This window comes from Rhodamnia argentea, chromosome 10, assembly GCF_020921035.1.
Source record: "Rhodamnia argentea isolate NSW1041297 chromosome 10, ASM2092103v1, whole genome shotgun sequence".
NCBI lineage: Eukaryota > Viridiplantae > Streptophyta > Magnoliopsida > Myrtales > Myrtaceae > Rhodamnia > Rhodamnia argentea.
The window spans coordinates 24,499,992-24,523,136 of NC_063159.1; the positions used below are offsets into that span (position 1 = coordinate 24,499,992).

The following is a 23,145-nucleotide window of genomic DNA, read 5'->3' on the forward strand; positions in this document are numbered from 1 at the left end:
CCTTAATGTCAGGTCCACCCTTAACTCCCATGTCCTTTGTGCGAACCTTTAAATCAGGGGAACAGATCAGTAAAGGAGTTCAACCAAATCGATTCCTTTACCCACTAAAAATGGTAGAATATTCACTAAAGTCCAATGAATCGCTCAATAAAAATTTGGAACCTGCCAATCTCAAAGGCCGGTGTGAGCCCAATACTGAGGAATGGACACTTCTCTGACTTGGATTTGAGGAACTGCATTTCCTGCAATTCTGTAGTGCACAATTCAGTAGGCTGAGGAATGGTCACTTCTCCGATTTGGATTGCTCCCTCCTAAATTATCTGCTGGGGAGCTTACAAGTAGTCTAGAAAAGAAGAAGAAGAATTTCTTACATAAATTTGATCCTTTCTCACACGACACGAAACCAGTAAAAGAAAAGGACATACAAGATCCAATTGCGGCACTGCCATCTATCTATTTACACAATATCTTGTTGGTTCTCCTTCACATACCAGAGCTATAACAAATTGTATGGAAAAAATTTCTTCGACATTTGATATTTTAACCCTCTCACTTCTATCACCCCCATCATAAAAACAACATTCCCAGCTTACCAACTGAATTGCGAGACTTAAGAACTTTGTTCTCTCACTCAGCTTTTGCATGCAGATGCTGCACGATGCCATGATATTTGTTTTACATTGGCAAAAACAGGGTCCTCAACTGCATTCGATGGCAACGGCACGCCAGCCTGTGCAAGAAACTTTTGGATTATTTAAACATTCCAATGAATGAGCCGTTCTATTTCATATGACTTTCTAGTGGATGTCAACGGAAGTAGGTTTATGCACAACATCCCTCTCACACTCGAAAAGAAATGTGGTTTTATATTACAAAAGAAAAAAGAACAAACCTTTCCTACCCGTCTAAGACTTTTGAGTGAGAGGTCAACACCAACAATCTTTCTCAGCAAGGTTGAATAGTCCAACAGGGATTACAGCAAACTTCCGGGGCCACACCCAAAATCAACTTGCAAAAGCAAGCTCAGAAGCTAAATATCTATTGTCATCCCACAATTAGACAATTTTGAGCTGAGACAAGGTGAACTGAACAGATACCAAAGTAGTTGCACCAAATTTCTTATTGTGTTCCACGACATCAACCCATTGCTTGGACAGAGGAGGGCTTAGAGGGCCAGCTCCATCCTGTCCTCCAGGGGCTCATTTCCATTTACTGGTTAAAAGCAGCTCAATAATGAAGCTGCAATAAAATTCATCACGCAACTAAAGTCACAGCTCCAAGATCGAATGATTACCAATGAGTCGCCAAAACAACCCATGAATCTTTAGATAATATAAAAGCATCAAAGGGATTAAACAGACAATGGAGATCGTGTACAAGAAGCTATTCCAAACATGTTTTTAATGGAGCAATGTTGAAATGACATATTGTCATCTTCTAATTAGCTTATTTGAGGCACTAATGCATCCTTGAAAGGTTACAAACCTCATTTGAGAATAAATATGCAACTTGACAAACTAAAATTTCCCCTGCATCACGTATATTTCTATTGTGCGTTCAAGGATGAATACCTAGCGGCAGAACAAGGCACAAATTAACTAGAATGAAAATCACAAAAGAAGAAGCTGATTTAAATAGCAGTAAATCTCGATCAGAACACGTAATACAAAGAGGAAGGAAACTTAGAACTTCCTCATCCCACTTATATGAAAACTTCAGCTAAAACCGTAGCTCTCAAATATGTATATAGGACCCTCCACTACTACCCGAACAACACATCATTGGTAAGCCCATTCCCAATGCCCATGATACACTCAACTCAACTTTGAAAGACAGAGTTAGCAAACTTCATGATCACCCTTAGACAACTAGTCAGATGATGTTGCATAAATTTCACAAGACAAATTAATTTGACAGATGGCACCTAAATTGTTGGTTGGCCACTAATCAACTGTTACAGCTAATATTCCAAAGAAAGGATCTCTCTCCCAATGAGGATCAGTGCAAACTATAATTTTAGTTTCATGCATGAGTTTAAAAATAATCAATGATTCCAAGGTATTCAAGCTCCTTTGTTTCATAAATACACTTAACACCTGGCTTTTGACATCCTGAGAATGATGATTAACTGCTGAAACTGTCCCTCACTTAGCCTTACACAGACTTCCGACCTATCGTTCACACTCTCCTCAATCCTAATCCAGTCAAGTAAATGCAGCATTTAGAATCCATCCCAAACTAATAAAAAATTTAATTATCAGAAAAAAAGAAGGGAGAACCTTGGAAAGGAGCATCCTGGTCTATCTTAGAGGCATATTTTAGATAGAGGCCCACATATTCGACAAATATTTTGACAGGAGCCCTTCTCACATTCAGTTGGATCTTCCCTCTCTTTTCGATACACACAGCCAAGTCCATCACGCGTTCATCAAAACGACCACATCATCTTTAATGTGGGTTATGTTAACCTTGCCAAATCTGGTGTGAATGAGACCTTGGTCCAGTTTTTGCCTGCGTTGCAAGTCTTAATACTAGAAGCACCTTTATCACTGATGTTCTTTCGGAAGACCTTTAAATCAGCGGAACAGATCAGTATAAGAGTTCAACCAAATCGATCACACGGACCCCATATAATAAATCACTATCTAACTTCGGGTTAATCATAGGCCTCTATGTCAACTTGAAGTCCCAATGTCATACACTTACAAGAACAATAGCAAAGCCTTGAGTTGCAGCAACTCAATGCATGTCTTATCAAACAATGACAGAATTACTAAAATGAATTTGATCATTTCTCACAAGATACGAAACCAGCACAAGAAAAACGGAACATGCAAGACCTAAATGAGTCATCGCAATCTATCAACTGACATGATATCTTGTTGGTACAAAACCAACACAGGAAAAGCGAATTTGTTCATTTCTCACAAGATACCAAACCAATACAAGAAAAACGGAACACGTAAGACCAAAATGAGTCATCGCAATCTATTAACTGACACGATATCCTGTAGGTACTCCTTCACATATCTATGCCACAAAAAATTTTGTGCCACTAATTCCATCAAGATTTGATATTTTAACCCTCTCATATCTGCCGCCCAACCAGAACAACATTCCAAGCTTACTACCTGAATTGCAAAATACCGTGCGAGAGATAAGAACTTTTCTCTCTAACTCAGCCTATGCACAAGACTGTCGACACCTCAAGACACCATGATATTATTTTGCATCAGCCAATACAGGTTCCGCAACTGCATCTGATGGCAATGGCACTTCAGCTTGTTTAATTCCCATTAATTGCAGATGGACCTGTGCAAACAATATTTGGATGATTGAAACGTTCAATCATCCAAATGAAGCGGTAAAAGAGTTTTACATACGGATCGCATACAAAAACTCCCAAATGAGGGAATGCTTTGTAATGCTATGAATTCCCTTGATCGCCGAACTTCTATTCCACTGGAAGTAGGATCGACAAGGTATTGGATTGTCTATCTATTACTTGTAATTTCCTACAGATGCGAAATAGCGCATGATATGATCTGAAAAGAAAGGATTTGAAGAAAGGATTAAAGGGAACTTGTTGCCTATACCACTGGGCAATCACGAAAAGAACCATGCCACCTATTCCATTGCGAGAACACGAAATGGGGTGTGCTGCCTATTCCACTAGGCAAACACAAAAAGATATGTCACCTATTCTGCTAGGTGAACATATAAGAGAGATCATGTCACCTATTCCACTGGGCAAACATAAAATAGATTGTGTACATGGTAGACACAAGAAATATATCACCTGTTCCACTGGGTGAACGTACAAATGATATGTGCTACCTATTCCACTGGGTAGACAAGAAATGAGATGTGCCACCTTATCCACTAGGTGGACACGAAAGAATTTAAAAAGATAATTCGAGCTAATCAAGTATCGATACGAAGCTTTGAAGGGTAATTAGAAAACATATCTAAGTTCTTCCTTCACTAGCAAAAATGGCTAGGCTAAATTGCATTGCACCCGTCTTTTCACCAGAAGTAGGATTTAATGGACACTGTGCTGCAAGATGCCAGGTCAATAAAGTGGACTTCGGGCTACGAAAGCATGCGAGGTCGATAAAATGGACTCCAGGCTACGAAAGCACGCCAGGTCGGCAAAGTGAACTCCGAGCTATGAGAGCACACCAAGTCAATAAAATGGACTCCGGGCTACGAAAGCACGCCATGTCGGTAAAGTGAACTCCGGGCTACGAGAGCATGCCAGGTGAATTAAATGGACACCGGGCTACAAGAGCACGCTAGATCAATTAAATGGACTTCAGGCTACGAAAGCACGCCAGGTCGGTAAAGTGGACTTCGGTCTACAAGAGGACGCCTGGTCAATAAAGTGGACTCCGAGCTGCAAGAGCACGCCAGGTCAAAAAAATGGACCTCGGGCCACGAAAGCACGCCAGGTCCATTTCCTGCAGAAAGAAAATATAATGGTATTTGGATGAATGTTGAGGCTTCACAAAGCAGCTCGATCGCTGGGCACTTTTGGGTCTTCGAGGAAACATTACCTATCAAACAAGATTGGAGGCAACATTTGTATGCATTCATAGGCAACCAAGAACACATATGATAGTACATGCTGAAATTCGCCAATTCAATGGGTTTATGCATAACTACTCTGTCAAGTTTGCATTACCAATTCTATTTAAGGAGGTTATCACATTGTGAACACCTTGAATATAATCTGAATGGGGGACTTCGGTCTGAAAAAGCTTTCTCTCACCCTAGAGAAAAGCTGTTTATCCTTATTGTAGGATTCAAGAGAATCACTCTAGCTTACCGTCATCGCATTTGACCAAGGTCCGAGTAATCTCGTAATTGATAAGACCGGGCCAATCCAGAGGTCTTAATAAGAACTGTAATGAAGGCTAGATCACAAAGTCACAAAAAAGAACTCTCTATTAAGTCAAGGATGTTTGAAAGAGAATCTTCATCATCCGCTTCAGGTTTACTAGTCAAGAACCCTGTAAAATGATAGAGAAATAATCTTGCTTGAACTTCTTAAAATCATTTAACTCTACGTTAACTCAAGTGCCTTAATCTAGAGAAACTTTCAAGGGTCCTAACATGGGCTCGGAAAATACATGTGAAGGGTTTAATGTTGGTGATCATTACAAACTTGTCATCGATCTTAGCCTTTTGGATTTTTCTTCAAGGAACACCATCATTGCATGAGGATGGCCCGAACTCTCGCTTAGGACTAGATTTTGCAATTTTAACTTTTGTGGAGTTTTACAACCAGACCTTGTTAGAGGTTCACAACAAAAACAACATGCACGCACTGTTCATGGAATTTACAAATTAACATAAAAAAAATGTACATGAAAATTTCTGAAGTTCTTTGCAAATGAACAAGGATTTCAATGGGCATTGGCCTTGCTTTTGATAGGCACTTTACTTAATGCATGGGATTTTCTATGAGATCATCCTTCGCTTTCTTACTCCCAACTCCTATTCTTTTTTTTTTTTCTTTCGACATCTTGAATTTTTTTTCTTTTCTTTCTTTTCGATTTTCTTCTCAGGAGCAGGTCCCTTTCTTTTAGGCTGAATTTGCTTGCCTTTTATAACCCTTGATTTTGAATCAAGAATTACATCAACATAAACATCTACAAAAAAAAAATATGCTAGACATCACTTGAAAAATTTAAAATACAAGATGAGTTATCTTGAAAATTTTTTGTTGACCCGATCTTCTTCATTTTTGCTCCTTGGGAATTGTCACACCCCGATCCCCGGGCCCGCAACAACCCTACCAAAATGCCTCGCTGTCCTTTTATTTTATTTTTTTTATCCGACCAAAAAAAAAATAAAAGGACAACGTCCCAGGCACGTCATCGACCCATTATTTTATCTTATTATTATGCGCATACGGAACGTGTAACTCTCAAACAATTATAAAATATACGGGAATAGAAAAGCAGGAAATCACTCCGGATAATCCTTAATATTTATTTACTGTTAACCCTAGGAAGAATATATATATAAGCCCAACCTCGGGGCTACTTCCTACAACCCTCAAAAATATCGGATCGGGATTATGGGTTAACACTACTCCATGTTATTCAAAAAGAATCTGCGAACACTTCCGGCTTCTATAGCTAAGGACCCGAAAAATTGTTAACAACAACGAGGTGAGATATAAAAACTTAGTGAGTCATCGCCTAAGTCCGAGTAGCACATCGACTCGCTCAAGGCATCCTAAGCATGTAATACAATAACGATGGTAAACTAATAGCGTGCGATCTTTGCAACGCTTTACCAATCACGAAGTCAAATCCAAAATCAACAGTCCACCATCAAGCACATGCAGGCTTACCCCACCTTGGTCCACATATTAAATAATTCATATATAACATGTAATCAAATGCATACAACCAAGGCACATAACCGTAACACTCATCATAAATTGCATGCACAATGTATTACGGGTGTTCCAGTTATTAACGACCGTTCTCGGTCTTAGCAAAACCATACTCTTCCGGCGGGACCGGGCACCGTTCCATTCCTTCGGCAACGGCAATTGACAAACCATATGGTTCCAAGTACCCTCGGCATGGATTAACAATCGGACATTCTTATAGGGAGCATCGATCCGTCACCAACTGCGATCGACATCTAATAAGTCGTGTGGTTCCAAGTACCCTCGACACGAACTTACCAGGCTTGAACCCTCGTACTCGGGGGTCGGCTTCGTTCTCACGTACCCGAGAAACGGTATCCATTATGTGATCACACACGCACGACGGGCAACCAGCCAATTTATATCTTTGCATTTAACCCAATGCACACTCACAAACCGTCGTGCTCAAAACTTGGCTCGAGGCCATTTTCATGCTTAAAATGTCGGTCCACACGTGATCACATAAATACACATATTGTCCACCAGACTTTGCATCTATATATATATGATGACCCGGTACAACAATCAAGGCACTAAACATTCATCGGACAATCATCCAATAATAATAATCCAATAAACAAGTAATTACTAATTAACATAATTAATTATCCTAACTATAACTAATTAATATAATTATCGCAGTCCTAATTAATAGATTTAATTACAACTTAATTAGCAATTATAAATCTCGAACATAAATAATTAAATCTATCTTAATTAATTAACCCGACTTTAGTTATTAATCCCTCTCAGTCAATTAATCCATGCTTCGATTAATTAACACCTTAATAATAAACCGACCCGACTTCGGACAAATAATGCAATTATAATTTAAATAAATACATCCGGCACCCGCTAATTATTCTAATCGCAGTCCACATCAATTATTCTAATTCTCGAACGCAATTAACACACTAATCAGAGTTTAGGGGTCGACTCACTACTCCGATGTTCGATGTAGGGTCGGGCGCGAGGCGACGAAAACGGCGATGCGGGTCGGGATTGGGGCTCGGGTTCTTGTTCAGGTCGGGTCTTGAGTTTTGGGTCGGGTCACTGATTTTTTGGTCGGTTCAGTTATTGTTTCGGGTCGGTTCAGATCGGGTGCGGTTCGGGTCGGTCGGCTCCGAGTTGGGTCCGCAAGGCTTCGAGTTAGGGTTCGGATCCGAGTCGCCGGTTGGGGTTTTGGCGACGACAAGACCGGTGGTGTGGCGTAGGGGCCGAGATGAGCTCGGATGGGTCATGGACGGTTGGCGTAGGCGACGAGCGCAGGCGCGGAGACCGTAGGGCTCGGGTGAAGCGCGGCTGGCGAGACCGCGAGGCGAGATGGCGGCGGCTTGGGCGGCGGATTGGGACCGGCAGTTGCCGGATCCGGGTCGAATGGCATCGATCGCGGCGGCGTGAGCCTCGTTGGCCCTCGATTTCGTGCGGTACCGAGGCCGACTGCGGGTGACGGAAACGAACAACCGAGTGAGGTGACGACACGAAGGACAAGCGGCCAAAGTGGTGCAACGACGGACCAAGGCGGAGGCTAGATGGTGCAGGTGGTGGTGAAGGTGGCGTCAGGCAAGGTGAGACGGGGGGGTGGTTGGTGCAGGAAACAAAAGAAACAAGAAGAAGATTACGGTTGGGGGGGGGGAGTTGTCGCGTAGAAGAGAGAGGAAGAGAGGGAGAGAGAAAAGAAAAGAAAAGAAAAAGGAGGGGCGGTCGATCACGTGGGGGAAGGGAAGAGAGAGAGAGAGAGAGAGAGAGAGAGCACATGGAGAAGGGGGAACGGCTGAAGTGATGGGAAAAAGAAGGTGGGGTCCACCTTTAATCAAATCAAAATTAAATTTTCTTGTCTTATACTACTAAAAATCTGAGGGCAAATTGGTAATTTGGCAAAATGGATACCGGTAATCATTTGGCTCAATCGACCGAGGGCAAAATTAGAATTTTGGCATTTAGGGTTCGAATAAGATTGAATTTGCGCGTGAAAGGTCTTGATACTATAAGTCAATGTTTGACTATTCAAACCTTACTTTCTCTAACGGATGTCCCGGAACAACCAATTATCGTCTCTTAAATCCTTAAAATCCAAATTTTATTTTCCACGTTGGAATTCATAATTTTTTTCTTACGGACACCAAATTTCCAGGACGTCACAAGAATAGCGCTAGCTTCATCTTGGAATGAGTAACGATCACCAACGGGGTTCAAGAAATGAATTACTGGCTCATGTAGGCTATATAAAGGATATAAGTGTATACGATAGAAAAATGAATGCTTTTCGTCATCCTAAGGCACTTGAATTAAAGTTTGAGTATAATGCAAAGAAAAAATTGAATATTGATGTTTGTCCGAGCAAGAGAATTTCTAACAATTTACCTTATGTTGCTGTTAGAATTACCTTGTTTAGCCTCAATGTGGGATAGTTCTTGATAGGGGTACAGAAATGAAACCACCACTCAAAAGGGTTAATCAATGGTCACCTGTACTATTTGGGATGGAGAAATGAATGCCTCGTTCACTTCGATGGTAGTACCTTTCACAAGAAAACCCTTTGCCTCGGGGAATGCGGAACCTATTTCTTGCTCAACTCATTGGGGATTAAAATGCATGATGTGTGTGGAAATGGTTTGCCTTTCATCATCCTGTCATACCACATTTTGTACATTCAGTGCATCATATACAGTTTTTGCTCCCTATTCAGGGTTGGTAAATTAAACATGAAGAATAGTAAGGCATCAAACATGCAATGGGAGAGCATTTTCAAGCACGCAAAATGTATCAATTTCAAACAACTTGTCCCGCTTTATGAAAACGTTTTTACTTGAAGAATAGAATATGTAAGCATGGGAAAAATTCTTAGGGAATGAGGAATTGTGGGTTGCCCCAAAACACGTGAATGGATCAAACAAGGCGGGGAGCTTAGTTCTTGAATCAAGGAGTGGCTCATCCATGACTTTGCCTCGGTACAAGGAATAACAAGTTGAGTAAAGACTCGAGATGCTCTGATTGAATGATGGCAATGAACATCACAGTGGGTCGCATGCCCCCGCAAGCAAGAGTGCTTTATGTTTTAAATCGTGTTCCTACGAAATTTGAGCCACTTACTCATTTTGGATTATAGACTGGGCGTAAGCCTAATCTAAATCATTCGAAGTTTTAGGGATACCATGTAGAAGTAAAATTATATAATCTAACTTTGAGTAAATTGGACTTCGGAACCACTCGGTGTTATTTTGTATCTTATCCAAATCATTCGAAGGGATATTAATTTTATAATCTCAATGGAGGAACATGAATTGTGGAATCATGAACAGCGAAGTTTCTAGAGCTAGATGTGGCCGAAAAAGGTGATTGCTCACAAACTATTGAGGATAACATTACAATGGTACTTCTATGTCGTTTTCTCTATTTGTACAGACAATTGTGGAGTCCCTACACCACAGATCGAGCCTTTTGAGGTTCAATAACCTATTATTGAAGTAGTTCCTGGTGAAGTTCCTCAAGCCTATCAAGAACAAAATAAGGTTGAAGATGCTCCTTTAAGGAGATTCGTTAGGCGGAAACGATCAGCTATACCACCGGATTATATAATCTATCTAGGAGAGCAGGATTATGATATTGGCTGTGTTGTTGATCCGGTAACTTATACATAAGATGTTTCTTGTTCTCAATCCAATTTATGGTTAGATGCGATGAAAGATGAGATGCATTCTATGAAATATAATTATGTTTGGGAGCTTGTTGAATTACCTAAAGGTTATAAACCCGGCTATAAATGGGTTTGTAAAACTAAGAGAGACTCTAAAGGAATGATTGAGAAATTTAAAGCCGGATCGGTAGCTAAGGGATTCACCGGAGTAGACATTAAGGCAACTTTTTCTCCAGCCTGTTCTAATGACTCTTTCAAAGTGATAATGGCTTTAGTAGCTCATTTTGATAAGTTGGCATGGACTTTACTAATGTTGTTCTTATTTTTTTTCCCGAGTAAGAAGCTACCTAAAATAGTGCATTCTATTGCTATTACTCTTGTTCCTAATGTCCCAAATATATCAAAACTATTCAACCAGTTCTTGTTGCAATGTGGTTTATAAGAGTATCCTAAAACAATTGCAAAATAGATTGAGGGTAGCCCTAGCCAGTGTGCTTTTCGTTGAAGAAAGGAGGATCATAGATAATGTATTGCTTGTGTGCATAAAGCTATGGAGCACTCTCATAGGAAGAATAAGGGCCTATATGGCAATCATTCCGGTTTTCAGATTCTATTCTCCGGAACAAAAAAGATGAGAATCCTATTTGGTAATGTAAATGATTCTGATTCTGATTTTATTCCCGAAAACAGTTTTGGAGCAAAAACAAGAATAAAAAAAAGTTGATTTTGGAAAAAAAATATTCACTTTTGAGAATTACAAAAAAGAATGAAGTCCACATCTCTTACTTTTCCTTTTAAGTTCTCTCGTCAATTTTCCCTCGACCTAAAATAGAACGAGGTCTTAATTTCAAAGAAAAATATATAAGATAAAAAAAATTAAAAAAAAAATTGGAAAAAATTGGAAAATTTCTAAAAACTAAAAAAAATTAAAAAAATCCCTAAAAATTGAAGAAGCTTAGATTAGGCTGGATTGACATCATTTTCATAAATTTGGGTCTAGATTCCTAAATTTCGTAGATTTTATTCTTTTTGAAAAATCATGAACACCATTGCAACTAAATTCGAATCACAATTTCTATAAGCTCTTAGGGCTTCATTAGGGTTTTATGATGCAATTTATCAATGCCATGATTCCTTGATCGCGTACTTGATTTCGTTGGTTGTAATTTGCCTAGGTTTATGTACTTCAAACTTAGTCTAGTTTTAGAAAATTTTGAAAAAAGACAAAAATAACTATCATGAACACTTAGCAAGTTCTCATTCTTAAGTTTTCGATGAATTAAGACTGAGATTTGATTTTCTAGAACAAAAAATGCACACAAATACAGGGCAGTGCCATGCATTTTCCATGCATAAACTAGGGTGCCACTCGCATCGGTTGTCGGCTCGCTCAAAAGGGTTCGATGATATCCCACTATAATGGCGAAAATGACGAGAATCAATATGAATTAATCTTCGATTAATTTGAAATGTAGGATAAAATTTCACAAAATAACTACATAACTATTTGACTGAAACGACAAAAATTGGAAAAAGCAACTCTTTCCGGGAACGGGAATTTGTGCGATTATCAAAGCGTTTCTATTTTAGGAACAGAAATTTTGGACAGATTCTAAACGCGCTCCGATTCTCTAAACCTCATCCGGAGAATAGAATTAGAAAAAGTCATTTTAATTAGAATCACTTTTTTGAATCATAATGATTACCATACAGGCCCTAAGTCTCCTAGAAACGCTATAAAGGCCGATCTTATGAATGCTTTCATTCAGTGCATTGGCTTTGCGTATTTAACATCCTAGATGCTTACTGCATGCTATATTGATAGGGCGAGATGTTTGCACATTACCTCGCCTTCTTTTCTCGTTACTATTGATGGGGGATCGAAAGGTTATTTTCTTGGAAATAAATACCATAGACAGGGGCATTGATGTGATGTCTCGTATGTCAATAGAGCTATTGAGCAAACACTTTCTCATATCATCTAAAAAGCTCTAAAGCAAAACCAACACATCTATGTTTTGTTGATGATGTGCTGATTTTCACGAACGAAAGCTCTATATTTCTAGGAGAAATTCTAAATATCTTTCTAGATTGCTATGTCACGGGAGGCATAAAGTAAAACCTCGCAAGAACCGAATATGTACTTAAGGAATTTCAGCTGCTATTTGGAATGAAATGACCCCGAGGGTTAGAAGTTAGTGCTAGAGGACTCTCCTTTACGAGAACGATTCAGCTAGTCAGCTCTGTGATATATAGTATGGTTTTATACTGGTGCAATGCACTTATCTTGCCCAAGAAGTTAATCGGAAAAGCGGGAAGCTAATGCAATGCCATTTTGTCGATCGCTACTTCTCCAAACGTAAAAACAAAAGGAGTCGGGGTGAAGTGGACTGATGTATTTTTGCCCATGAAAGAATGTGGACTAGGACCGAAACAAGCTCATCGATCCGGATCTTGCTTACTGGTAGCTTGGGAGAAACTTACTTGCTCAAGGCAAATACCTCCATCAGTTCATTCCTCTTGTATTTGGAGGAAGTTGCTGATGTTCTTGCGTGTGGTGAATGGAGTTGGCCTGCTAGTCCCGATAAGAGTTCTCGGAAAGAAACTCCATCTTAAATTTACTAGTGATAGTGCCTGGAGTAAAATTAGAACTAGAACAGCAACTCTATTTCTATCTTATTCCTTTTTTGCCCATCTTTACTCTCCCTTGTCACTATTTTGAAAAATATACCTTTTTTCCTAAAAATAAACATTTAAAGGTATGGATTCTTAAATTTAACAACTTAAGGAACCTATAAGAATTTATTTTCTTATATTCGTTACCTTAAATATGTTAAGTCCATGCCCGACAAGTATTATTTGGTTTCTCTTGAACTGGTCAAAAAAGTAAAAAAAAAAAAAAAAAAAAGAAGAAGAAAAATTTAGGAAAAAGGAAAAAAAAATTAGTTATTGATAAAAAGAATTTTAATGTCACTTTAAATATGCTTTTTTTAATAAGAATTATTGTAGTACAACGCCTCTTTTGTTTTGTCTTATAAAAGTTAAAACACTATCTAGAAATCCTTAACTACACTAATTAAATCATAATGGTAATAACCAAAAGAATTCGGTCTGCAAGGGTCATCATGAGGAGACACGTGACATCCCATAAAAGGCCACACCCAAAGTTACCTTATTATTTTGTTATTTTACTTTTTCAGTATTTTCTGTCAATATAATTTTTTTATTTTACAGTTTAAGTAAGGTGATACCTATCTAAGAAAGAAATTAACAATAGCTTATTGAAAGCATCTAATTAAAGGTATAGGAAATGAAAACCGGCCACAAGAGGCACAAGAAATAGACATGGCATTGTTATAAACCTTAAGACATGAACCCCATAAGCTTGAGTGTATTATGAGAAAGCTACACAACATGAGTATATTATGAATTTAAACGGATTAATTATCTAATAAATTTAAGTTAGTTATAAATAAGTTGTTTATTTAATTTATTTAATATTTTAATTTCTTTGATTTTTCTTTCTTTTCTTTTTTTTTTCCTATGAAAATCGACAAGGTTCACCATTGCCAATCGTGTAAGTTAAAAATTAGAAAAAAAGAAAAAAAGAATAAAAATATCAAAATTTTTTTAAAAAAAATTATTAGAACTGCCCACACAATGTTTTTAGCAATATATGTACATTTTTGAAAAATATAGGAAATAGTTTTTTCTAAAATTAATTTAATATTAAAGTACTTTAATAATATGGATAGTTTGTGTTGCATGAAAACGAGTCAAAATAAATTGAATGGGTTAATATAAATCGAACCATTGTCGGCCCACCCCACCCCACCCCACCCCACCCTTCCCTTGACGGCTTTAGCCAGAGGCATGAAATGGCACATGAATCTACCAACACGGACACTTTGGATGGAGCCCTCTTATTCTCCACGGGAATTGCAGAGGGAATAATTCATGGGGTCTTTTTTTTATATATTTTTATATTATCAAAAGGTTTCTTTTAGGGAAAATTTCAAAAAAGGGCCTGAAGTGAACATCGTTTCAAATAAAGGCTTGAAATTCTCAAATTATTTCAAAAAAAGGGCCTACTTGAAGGGCATTTTTGTCTTTTAATTTTTTTGCCTTTTTATTTTATTTTTTTCTTTTTTTTCCCTCCCCTCTTGTTCATCATCTCCCCAGCACGTCCTTTATGTCATCGAAAGACCCGCACCGCTCGTTGCATACCGCCACCGCCATCGACTCCCCAAGCTCAACTCCTTCGACCTCCCGCCCGGCACCCATCTTCCCCCTCGGCCCGGTGGCCCGCTCTTCTCCGTCGCCTTCTGCTCGTACCAAAGAGTACAATTTACCTGAGTGGCTTTGATGACAGCGCCTTTGGCCAAGTAAAGTGTCATGTGGCTTGTGAGGTTGAAGCTCTCTATCAAGTGCACCCCGGAAGGCACGTACAACAGCGTGCCGCCGAGCCGGTGCAAGTGCCGAATCTGGTACACGGCCTCCCTAAACGCCTTGGTGTTCAGCATCCACCCATTGCCGATGTTGCCGAAGTCCATGATGGAGATCCTGTACACACAGTCACTCATCGAAATCATGCCGCAGCATGTAACGACTTCCTCCTCCGTAGCCACCAAGACACTGGCTAGCAAGACCGCGATGGCGATGAGCGGGACGACGGCCGAAGCCAACGACCACAACATTCTCGTGCTCTTGATGGCTCCTCGGGGTAAAACGTTGCGAAGAGTGGGCATGACACGAGGGAAGGTGCGACGGACGATGAGAAAGATTGAGATTCTATTGGTGGTTTAGGGGGTGGGATTGGGGAAGACTAGAGATGGATTTGGTGGGCGGATCGAGCCAAGGAGGATAGCAACAAAGAGTCCGGATGAAGCTTTTTTTATGGAGGTGATGATCTAAGGAGAGTAATGAGAGGAAGATGTGAGCAGTACTCGAGGAGAGTAAAGCCGATGAAGAAGAAGACAACGCAGAGAGAGAGAGAGAGAGAGAGAGAGAGAGAGAGAGAGAGATTAATGCATTGATTGCAAGAGAGCGAGAGAGCTTTGTAGAGTAGCTCTTTGTCAACGGCGGGAGCCCGGCCGCAGGAGGGAGAGGAGCGGGCCGCCAGGCCGAGGGGGAAGATGGGTGCGGGGCGGGAGGTCGAAGGAGCGGCGAACTTGGGGAGTCGGTGGCGATGGCAGTGGACAACGAACGATGCGGTCTTTCGATGACATTCCCACAAAGAAGTCGTGCTTAGGGAGATGATGAACAGGAGGAGAGGAGAGGGGACAAAAAAAGAAAACAAAAAAGAAAAGGCAAAAAGATTAAAATGGCAAAAAGATTAAAAGACAAAAATGCCCTTTGAATAGGCCCTTTTTTAAAATAATTTGAACACTTCGGGCTCTTATTTGAAACGATGTTTACTCTAAGCCCTTTTTTGAGAAAACGAGGCCACCTCGAGCCCTTTTTTGAAATTTTCCCTTTCTTTTATTAATTTAATTTCTTCCCATCAACCCACAATATGCACCTACTTGTCCAGACACAGCACCAAAAAATGTGGTTGTCATGATCTGCAATCTAATATTGTTTAAGGAAAGGAAGGTCCTTCCTGGGGACTCCAATCCTATTTAAGATTATGGAAATTGTCCATTGAGAAGATGAAACACACACTGGTAACCGCCATGACCATTAGCATAGATTAGCACGTGTTTTCGGATTGGATCCGGATAAAAATTATGCAAAAAGCATGGCCGTCCTTCAATTTGCTTCAAATGAGTACTTATAATTACTTTTTGGAATACAAAAAAGAAAACTTCTAACTATTTTCTACACAACTAGATATTCTAAATTCGTGGGTTTAATTACGTCAATATTTCTACTAACACCTTTTCCATAATTATTATCTAAGTGGTCATGCATCAAGAGCCCTTAAGTTTTCATGCATGTGTTTTTTGTTGGGTTTATTAATTGATACCAAACTAGACCAAACCTATCCAGAAAAGAAATTAACAAAGCAAGCCATTGAAATAACTCAAAGGTAAACATTCAAGTATTGAAAGCATCTAATTAAAGGTACAAGAAATAAAAACCCGCAACTCGTCGGGCACAATAAATACACAGGAACCCCATAAACTTGAGTTTAAAGCCTAATCCTATCTAGGGTGAATCTAAACTTAAGTATACTATGAAAATGAAGCTAAACAACACTAATCTAACCACCTATTTAGAAAGTGAAGCTAAGTCTACATGATTTTATTATTTAGAGTCTAAATTAATCAATGACAAAATATTAGAAACTTAGCCTAACTAAGCTAGATTAAGCTAACATCACATTGGGCCACCATGGATTGCCTCGGCCACGAGTCTTCGAGGTCTCATGGACTGATGGGTACCGGCAAAATAAGGGCAAATTGAATTTGTTAAAATACAACAACCAATAGGTCAAAGATGAAAGATTTAAGCAGGGGTATTAAAAAAGCCCATGCTAGATGGGCCAGCCCAACCTGGCTCGAAAATTCACTTAATTTTCAAGTTTTTTTGGGGCCGCCGACCGGCCTTTTTTAACACCAATATTTTCTTTTTAATTTAATTTTTTTTATTTTTTATTTTTATATTCTTTTATTTAATGGGTTTGTTAATTGATTTTGATTCCAAAAAACAAAAAAAGAAAAAGATGAATCATACGAGAATCCGACCCGAGTCGGGCCGGGTCGAGCTCAATACTTGTCTGTTTAGGGCCGGTTGGGGCCGGGCCGAGACTTGGCCCGTTGACACCCCTAGATTTAAGTAAGAATGAACAAACACGCAATCATGAGCCTCAAAATATCCTGTGAAGGGTACCACATTGCGGACGTGGGACTACATACATGAACTTCATGTCGGTTACGGCTTGACATTGCCCCACAGTGACCAATCACCTCCTGAGTGCTCCTCTGTATTTGGCTCTATAAAACTTTCCATTAAATCTGCACATTTGCACTCTTGAAACAACCACAATCCGCTTTCTTATGATAGATTAGACCGAGATTAGACCGTTGAAAAGCCAGCTAAATACCACATAAGTCTCAAGCAACTCAAAAACTTCCACATAGCTAATCATGAAAAAAGCGTGCACCTTTTAGCTTTGGCCATGTCAAGAAAAGCCTCAACCTCCCATAGCTTGCCGGTAATACATCATACCACTATACTGTCATCAGTAGCAATTTTAATCAATCGAATGATGAAATACATGCGGCGAGGATATAACAAATGCACAAGTGCAACTTTCCTCTTATTTTTCTCTTTTTGGGTTGGGTGCGGGGATATCTTGAGAAGACATTTGAACTCTCCATATATAAACGTGTGGCATTTCTCAAAAGTTGAAAGTGTTAACCAAATGGTCTTAAACCAAGATGTGCAAAAAAGATACTGCTGTTGGAACTAATTCTTCATATTATAAAACATAGAAATATTTTAACATAATAATCAGGTGATACCGCAAGATACATAGCAAAGACATCATTGTTCGTACAGACATATAGCAACTCCATCTCTGTTGCAGCTCACCTCACCGTAATATTACCTCAATTTATAACCTGGAGTATACACAAGATGGTACAGGGGCAAATTGTAAGTACGTTAAATACGAAGGACAAATAGCAAGAACTCATCCGATGAAAGGTCCCTGTCTTAAGTGAAATAATAAATGGAATTTAAACATTCATGCAATGAGTCCGCAACCAACTTAGGCATTGTTGAGTCAAAGAGATCAGCCAGTAGATAGTATGAGACACAGAAATCTATGAACACCGAGCAATTTGTTATATCAGCATCAGAATGTCCAAATCAAAAGCAAAACAACGCCAGCAATCATTTAGACAACAACACATAATCTCCAAGTTAAAATATCATATTGATTAAATGTACCTGGATGTCATGCACTCTTTGTGCTCTTAGCAAGCAGGTCGAAGAGGTCACACCCATGCCCCTAGCTTCGATTCCTGCACAGATTAATAAATTGAAAGCTTTTATCGAGCACAAATTTGGCATCACGTAATTGAGAGTGAAGCAATGTCTTCTGCTGCCTAAAGTTTGGACGCTGGTTGACATTGCTCTCGCATTAAGTATGCATTCGAAATGCCTAAACTTTCAGTCGGCGAATCCTAAAATCACATGAACTTTCCAAATTAGCATGCTTGTGTCTCGTACTTATTCAAAATTTAGCAAAAGAGGACCATTTCATTGATGGCTTGTTGAATTCCCATTAATTGATGAACCTGCACAAACAATATTTGGATGATTGAAACGTTCAAAATTCATGAGAAATCAAGGGCCGTCACATCATAGAATATGCTGCCTCATACAATGAAGAAACCAATCCTGCAGTTTGATATTCAAAAGGATTATACCACGGGCTGCGCACCATGGGCCTGCTGTTGGTACGACTGCGATCACAGGGAGCAAAGACGCTTCGATAAATAGGGTCTTGATATGGGTAAGCAGATGGTGTCTGCAAAGAAATGAGCCAAAAATGGAAGTTGGTCTTAGACTCCAAGTCCATAAGTCAAAACTACTCAGCCTTTTCATATCTAGCACTTCCAGACCATCTTATATGCTAAAGAAAGGCAGAAATGAATATTAAAGGCCCAACTTGGCTATTCAAAGGGTAATTAGTGTTTGGGTAGAGAAATGAATGATCTTCTTCAATTTGGGATGTCTCAAGCACTCATGAGAATTCACCTAAATTCACCACGAGAAGGTTGATGCAAGTGAAAGGGACGTATTTAGGCATGGATTGACTTTCGTCATCCAAAGTGCTTTCACTTGGCATATTCAACACTCTTTCATTTTGTCAAAGTAACTTGTTAAAACTACCCTCTGTGGGGTGTTTGATTTATGACGCATCTCCCAATGCATGCAAGAGCAACTTTAGAATGAAGAATGTCATTCAAACTTTCTGGAAAAAATGTTTCGACTTTCTTTTATATTCACTTGAATTTGCATTAACAAACATTTTCATTCAAAGATTTTTCAGCAGATTTTTTCATGCAAAGAATTCTAAGGGAGAAGGATACTTAGATGCGCCGTTACGCGACTAGGCAACCCAGTAAAGTCCTTTCTCCTTAAGGTCACAATGGATCATAAGACCACAGTGGCTCATAAGACAACAACAGCTCACAAGCCTAATGAAACTTATGAGAAATATCTTCAACAATAGTATGTGCAGCTAAAGCTACATCAAAGAAATAAGCTGCCTGTGAAAAATAATGCCTATTACCTGTCCAAAGCCACTACCATGTACAATTAAATATACCCGGGAAGCATATTCAAGAGAATAAAGCAGAAAGGGAAGTCTAACACTTGACTTGGAGCATCACTATATTTCCATACTTCCACTAGGGTTGCACTAAACAGATTACCAAACTCTATTGTCTTGAACTTTTGATGTCACGAATCATAAATCATTTTATTAACATAAGAATGGACCTTCAGATGCAAAATCTATGGGAGCATCTTAAAACACATTGCACAAATAGTTGGCCAATGAACAAGACTTAATTTCGCGCCAATGTATCTAGATAATTTGCGAGTTACAACATCAAATAGAGTGGAAGGGCAACACAATATTGTTGTGGCCAACAGCACTGATTAAAATGGATATGCTTATTGTGCCTCTCGAGAATTGGTAGTCAACAATGAGGGAGCATAAACTATGACAATCACAGAGGCAAGTGAAGGGAGCAACAGGACTCAACCCAATCCAACCTATGGAGATGTATTTATTTTGCACTTTGACAACTAACAGGAAACTCGAAATATGCCACATAAATGATTTGTTGAACCCAAGAGGAACTTGAGACAAAAGAATCTCCGAAAAAATAAAGTTTACGTGCACGATACCACACCCTTCAGCAATTTGGCATCCTAAAATTTGAAAATTAATCCATATGAGCCTGAAAAAGGAAAAATAAATATCAAATTACTAACCAAATTGCAACATAGACACTCAGAAAAACAAGCAGTATGCCATTCAATTTTGCTCTCTCCAGTTATCCTACATTCATTGATTGCAAGAGAAAGACCAGAAACCAAAACTCCATCAGCAATAACTAAGCATGACCAAGATAAAATCAGGTCAATGACTTCCAAACACCGAGCAGAAATCTCAAAGAAGATGAAGCAGCTTACTTGATCGCCAATATTAAGCAGTACAATGCTCAATCACCACTGACAACGTACAATTATGTTTCACCATATTGAAACCAAGAGAAAAAAGCTATGTGTTCACAAACAGCAAACAAAGTGTAGGTAGCAAACCTCCATGTGAATATTTCTATTTTCTTCATTTAGGTTTTGAAATAGAGGGGACTGTCTATATTCATTTATAGCTGCAAAGTATTTACAAAAGTATTAAGATCCTTTTAGATCAACTGCTACTTTTTTTATATCATTCAGCTTCCACATGCTAAAAACAGTTTAAACGATCGATTTAGTTTAATTATCCCTACCTTGACAATTGGAGTGATGAATTCAACTAGGAAAGATGGAACCTTCGAGCAAGGATGGCTAGAATGAATGAATGATATTAATTAAAAGGCCGCTAATGTGGGAGCCATCATGATCCTGCAAATGCACATCCAGAAAGCAACGTATAGTTATTTAGAATAATATGGGAAGCATTGACAGTAGGGGCACATGCTTGACAAAAAAATCTATAGAATAGTGAAACCTGGTCTGTCATGTCCATCAAATAACAATATGTTAAAGAGTTGACACTGTCATAATCTTTATTTTGCTGCAACCCAAGTATCTACCTGATTTATTGTTATCTCTTTGTTTTCCTTTGCATGACTATGGCCGAGTTCCCACACATAGAGTAATTTGCCTCTTAAAAGAAACAAACCATAACGATCTCGACCAACAATAGAAAGACCATACATCCGCATCAACTCAGTTTGGTTACTCAACTCTTCAAGAATGTCCAGCCGCAGAATTAAAATGCTTTCCATGTCACACATCCAAAAGGTAAGGGCACTTACTTCAAGGGCCTTTACTGAATCACCTTCTGCCCAAATTAGGGTGCACTTCTCAGAGTTTCTACCCCAGCGTTATTAGCATCCTAAAGCATTGGAATCCCAAGGTGGTTCTCTCCCTTTCATACATCAGTTTTCTTCAGGTTTTTGCTCTGCTTGAAATTTGCCCATGAGAAGAGAGATGCAACAATTCCAGACCTTGCCCCAGCATTATTGCAAGCATAAGCAAACGTCGCCTAAAAATCAATTTCATTAAATTCACTGAAGAATGTCCAAACTTTAGGTACGAACTTGTCAGATAGTTCACACTTGGACCCGAAGCTGCTTTGACAAAGTGTCAGGATTGTCTACGAGGGTAGTGACAAATACTCATAAATGACTTTTAACGTAATGAGCTTTGAGGTTGGCATTCGTATTCTTCTTGGTCACATCATCAACATGTGTGCCTCCCTTAATAGTAGCTAGCACATTCACAAAGCTGACCTGTTGTAGAATTCACAATGTAAAATTCGTTCAGCAGTACTAGCTCTATATTTGTGTGCACCAGTAGAAAGTATTCCCGTTGAAACTGTCCCTCACTTAGCCTTACACAGACTTCCGAACTATCGTTCACAGTCTCCTCAACCCTGATCCAATCAATTAAATTCAGCATTTAGAATACCATCCCAAACTAAAGAAAAGGTCAATAATCAGACAAAAAGAAACGGAGAGAAACTTGGGAGGGAGCATACTGGTCTATTTTAGAGACAGATTTTTAGATGGCGGCCCATCTACTCGGCAAATAATTAGACATGAACCCTTTTCCCATTCAGCTTGACCTTCACTGTCTTTCCGAGACATCATGCCAAGTCCATCTTGCGCTTTTTCATCAAAACGGCCACATCATTGCCAAGATGGGTCATGTTAAAACGTGCCAAGTCTGGTTTTAATGAGACATTGGTCCAGTTTTTGCCTGCGTTGCGAGTCTTAATACCAGGTGCACCTTTATCTCGGATGTTCTTTTGGAAAACCTTTAAATCAGTGGAACAGATCGGTATAAGAGTTCAACCAAATCGATTCCACTTACCCAATATAATAAATCACTATCTAACTTCGGGTTAATCATAGGCTTTTGTGTCAACTTGAAGTCCTGATGTCATACACTTACGAGAACAATAACAAAGCCTTCAGTTGCAGCAACTCAATGCACGTCTCATCAAACAATCACAGAATTTCTAAAATGAATTTGTTCATGTATCGCAACATATGAAACCAGCACAAGAAAAACGGAACATGTAAGACCAAAATGAGTCATCGCAATCTATCAGCTGACACGATATCGTGCAGATACTCCATCACATAACTACGCTACAAAAAAAATTCTGCCACTAATTCCTTCAAGATTTGATATTTTAACCCTCTCATATCTGTTACCTTATCAGAACAACATTCCAAGCTTACTACCTGAATTGCAACATACCTTTCGAGATCTAAGAACTTATTTCTCTAACTCAGCTTTGGCACGAGACTGTCGACTCCGCAAGATGCCATGATATTGTTTTGCATTGGCAAATACAGGTTCCGCAACTGCATCTGATGGCAACGCCACTCCAGCTTGTTGAATTCCCATTAATTGCAGATGGACCTGTGCACGCAATATTTGGATGATTGAAATGTTCAAAATTCATGAGAAATCAAGGGTCATCACATCACCGAATATGCTGCTTCATACAATAAATAAACCAATCTAGCAGTTTGATATTCAAAAGCATTATACCATAGGCTGCGCACTATAGGCCTGCTGAGGGTACGACTGCAATAAATAGGGTTTAGTATGGGTAAGTAGGTGGAAGTAGGTCTCAGACTCCAAGTCCATAAGTGAAAACTACTCCTAAGCCTTTTCATTTCTCGCAATTCCTGACCACTATATAGGATGTATGCTAACGAAAGGCAGAAAATAAGAAACACTCCTAAATCGACCCCAAATAAACTGAAATATCATTATATGTACTAAACAATAATAATAGGGACCGAGTTATCCATTTGTCCTGGAGCTATACAATTATAATAGTTAA

The 23,145-nt window shown here is 39.1% G+C and overlaps 1 long non-coding RNA gene across 1 annotated transcript; it reads left to right on the forward strand.

Moving 5' to 3' along the window:
- The first annotated feature begins 113 nt into the window (after positions 1-113).
- Positions 114-22,716, forward strand: LOC125312744. The gene is made up of 3 exons (XR_007196790.1): positions 114-338; positions 18,561-18,565; positions 22,586-22,716. It is a non-coding gene; the product is annotated as an uncharacterized LOC125312744 (long non-coding RNA).
- Positions 22,717-23,145: the final 429 nt, after the last annotated feature.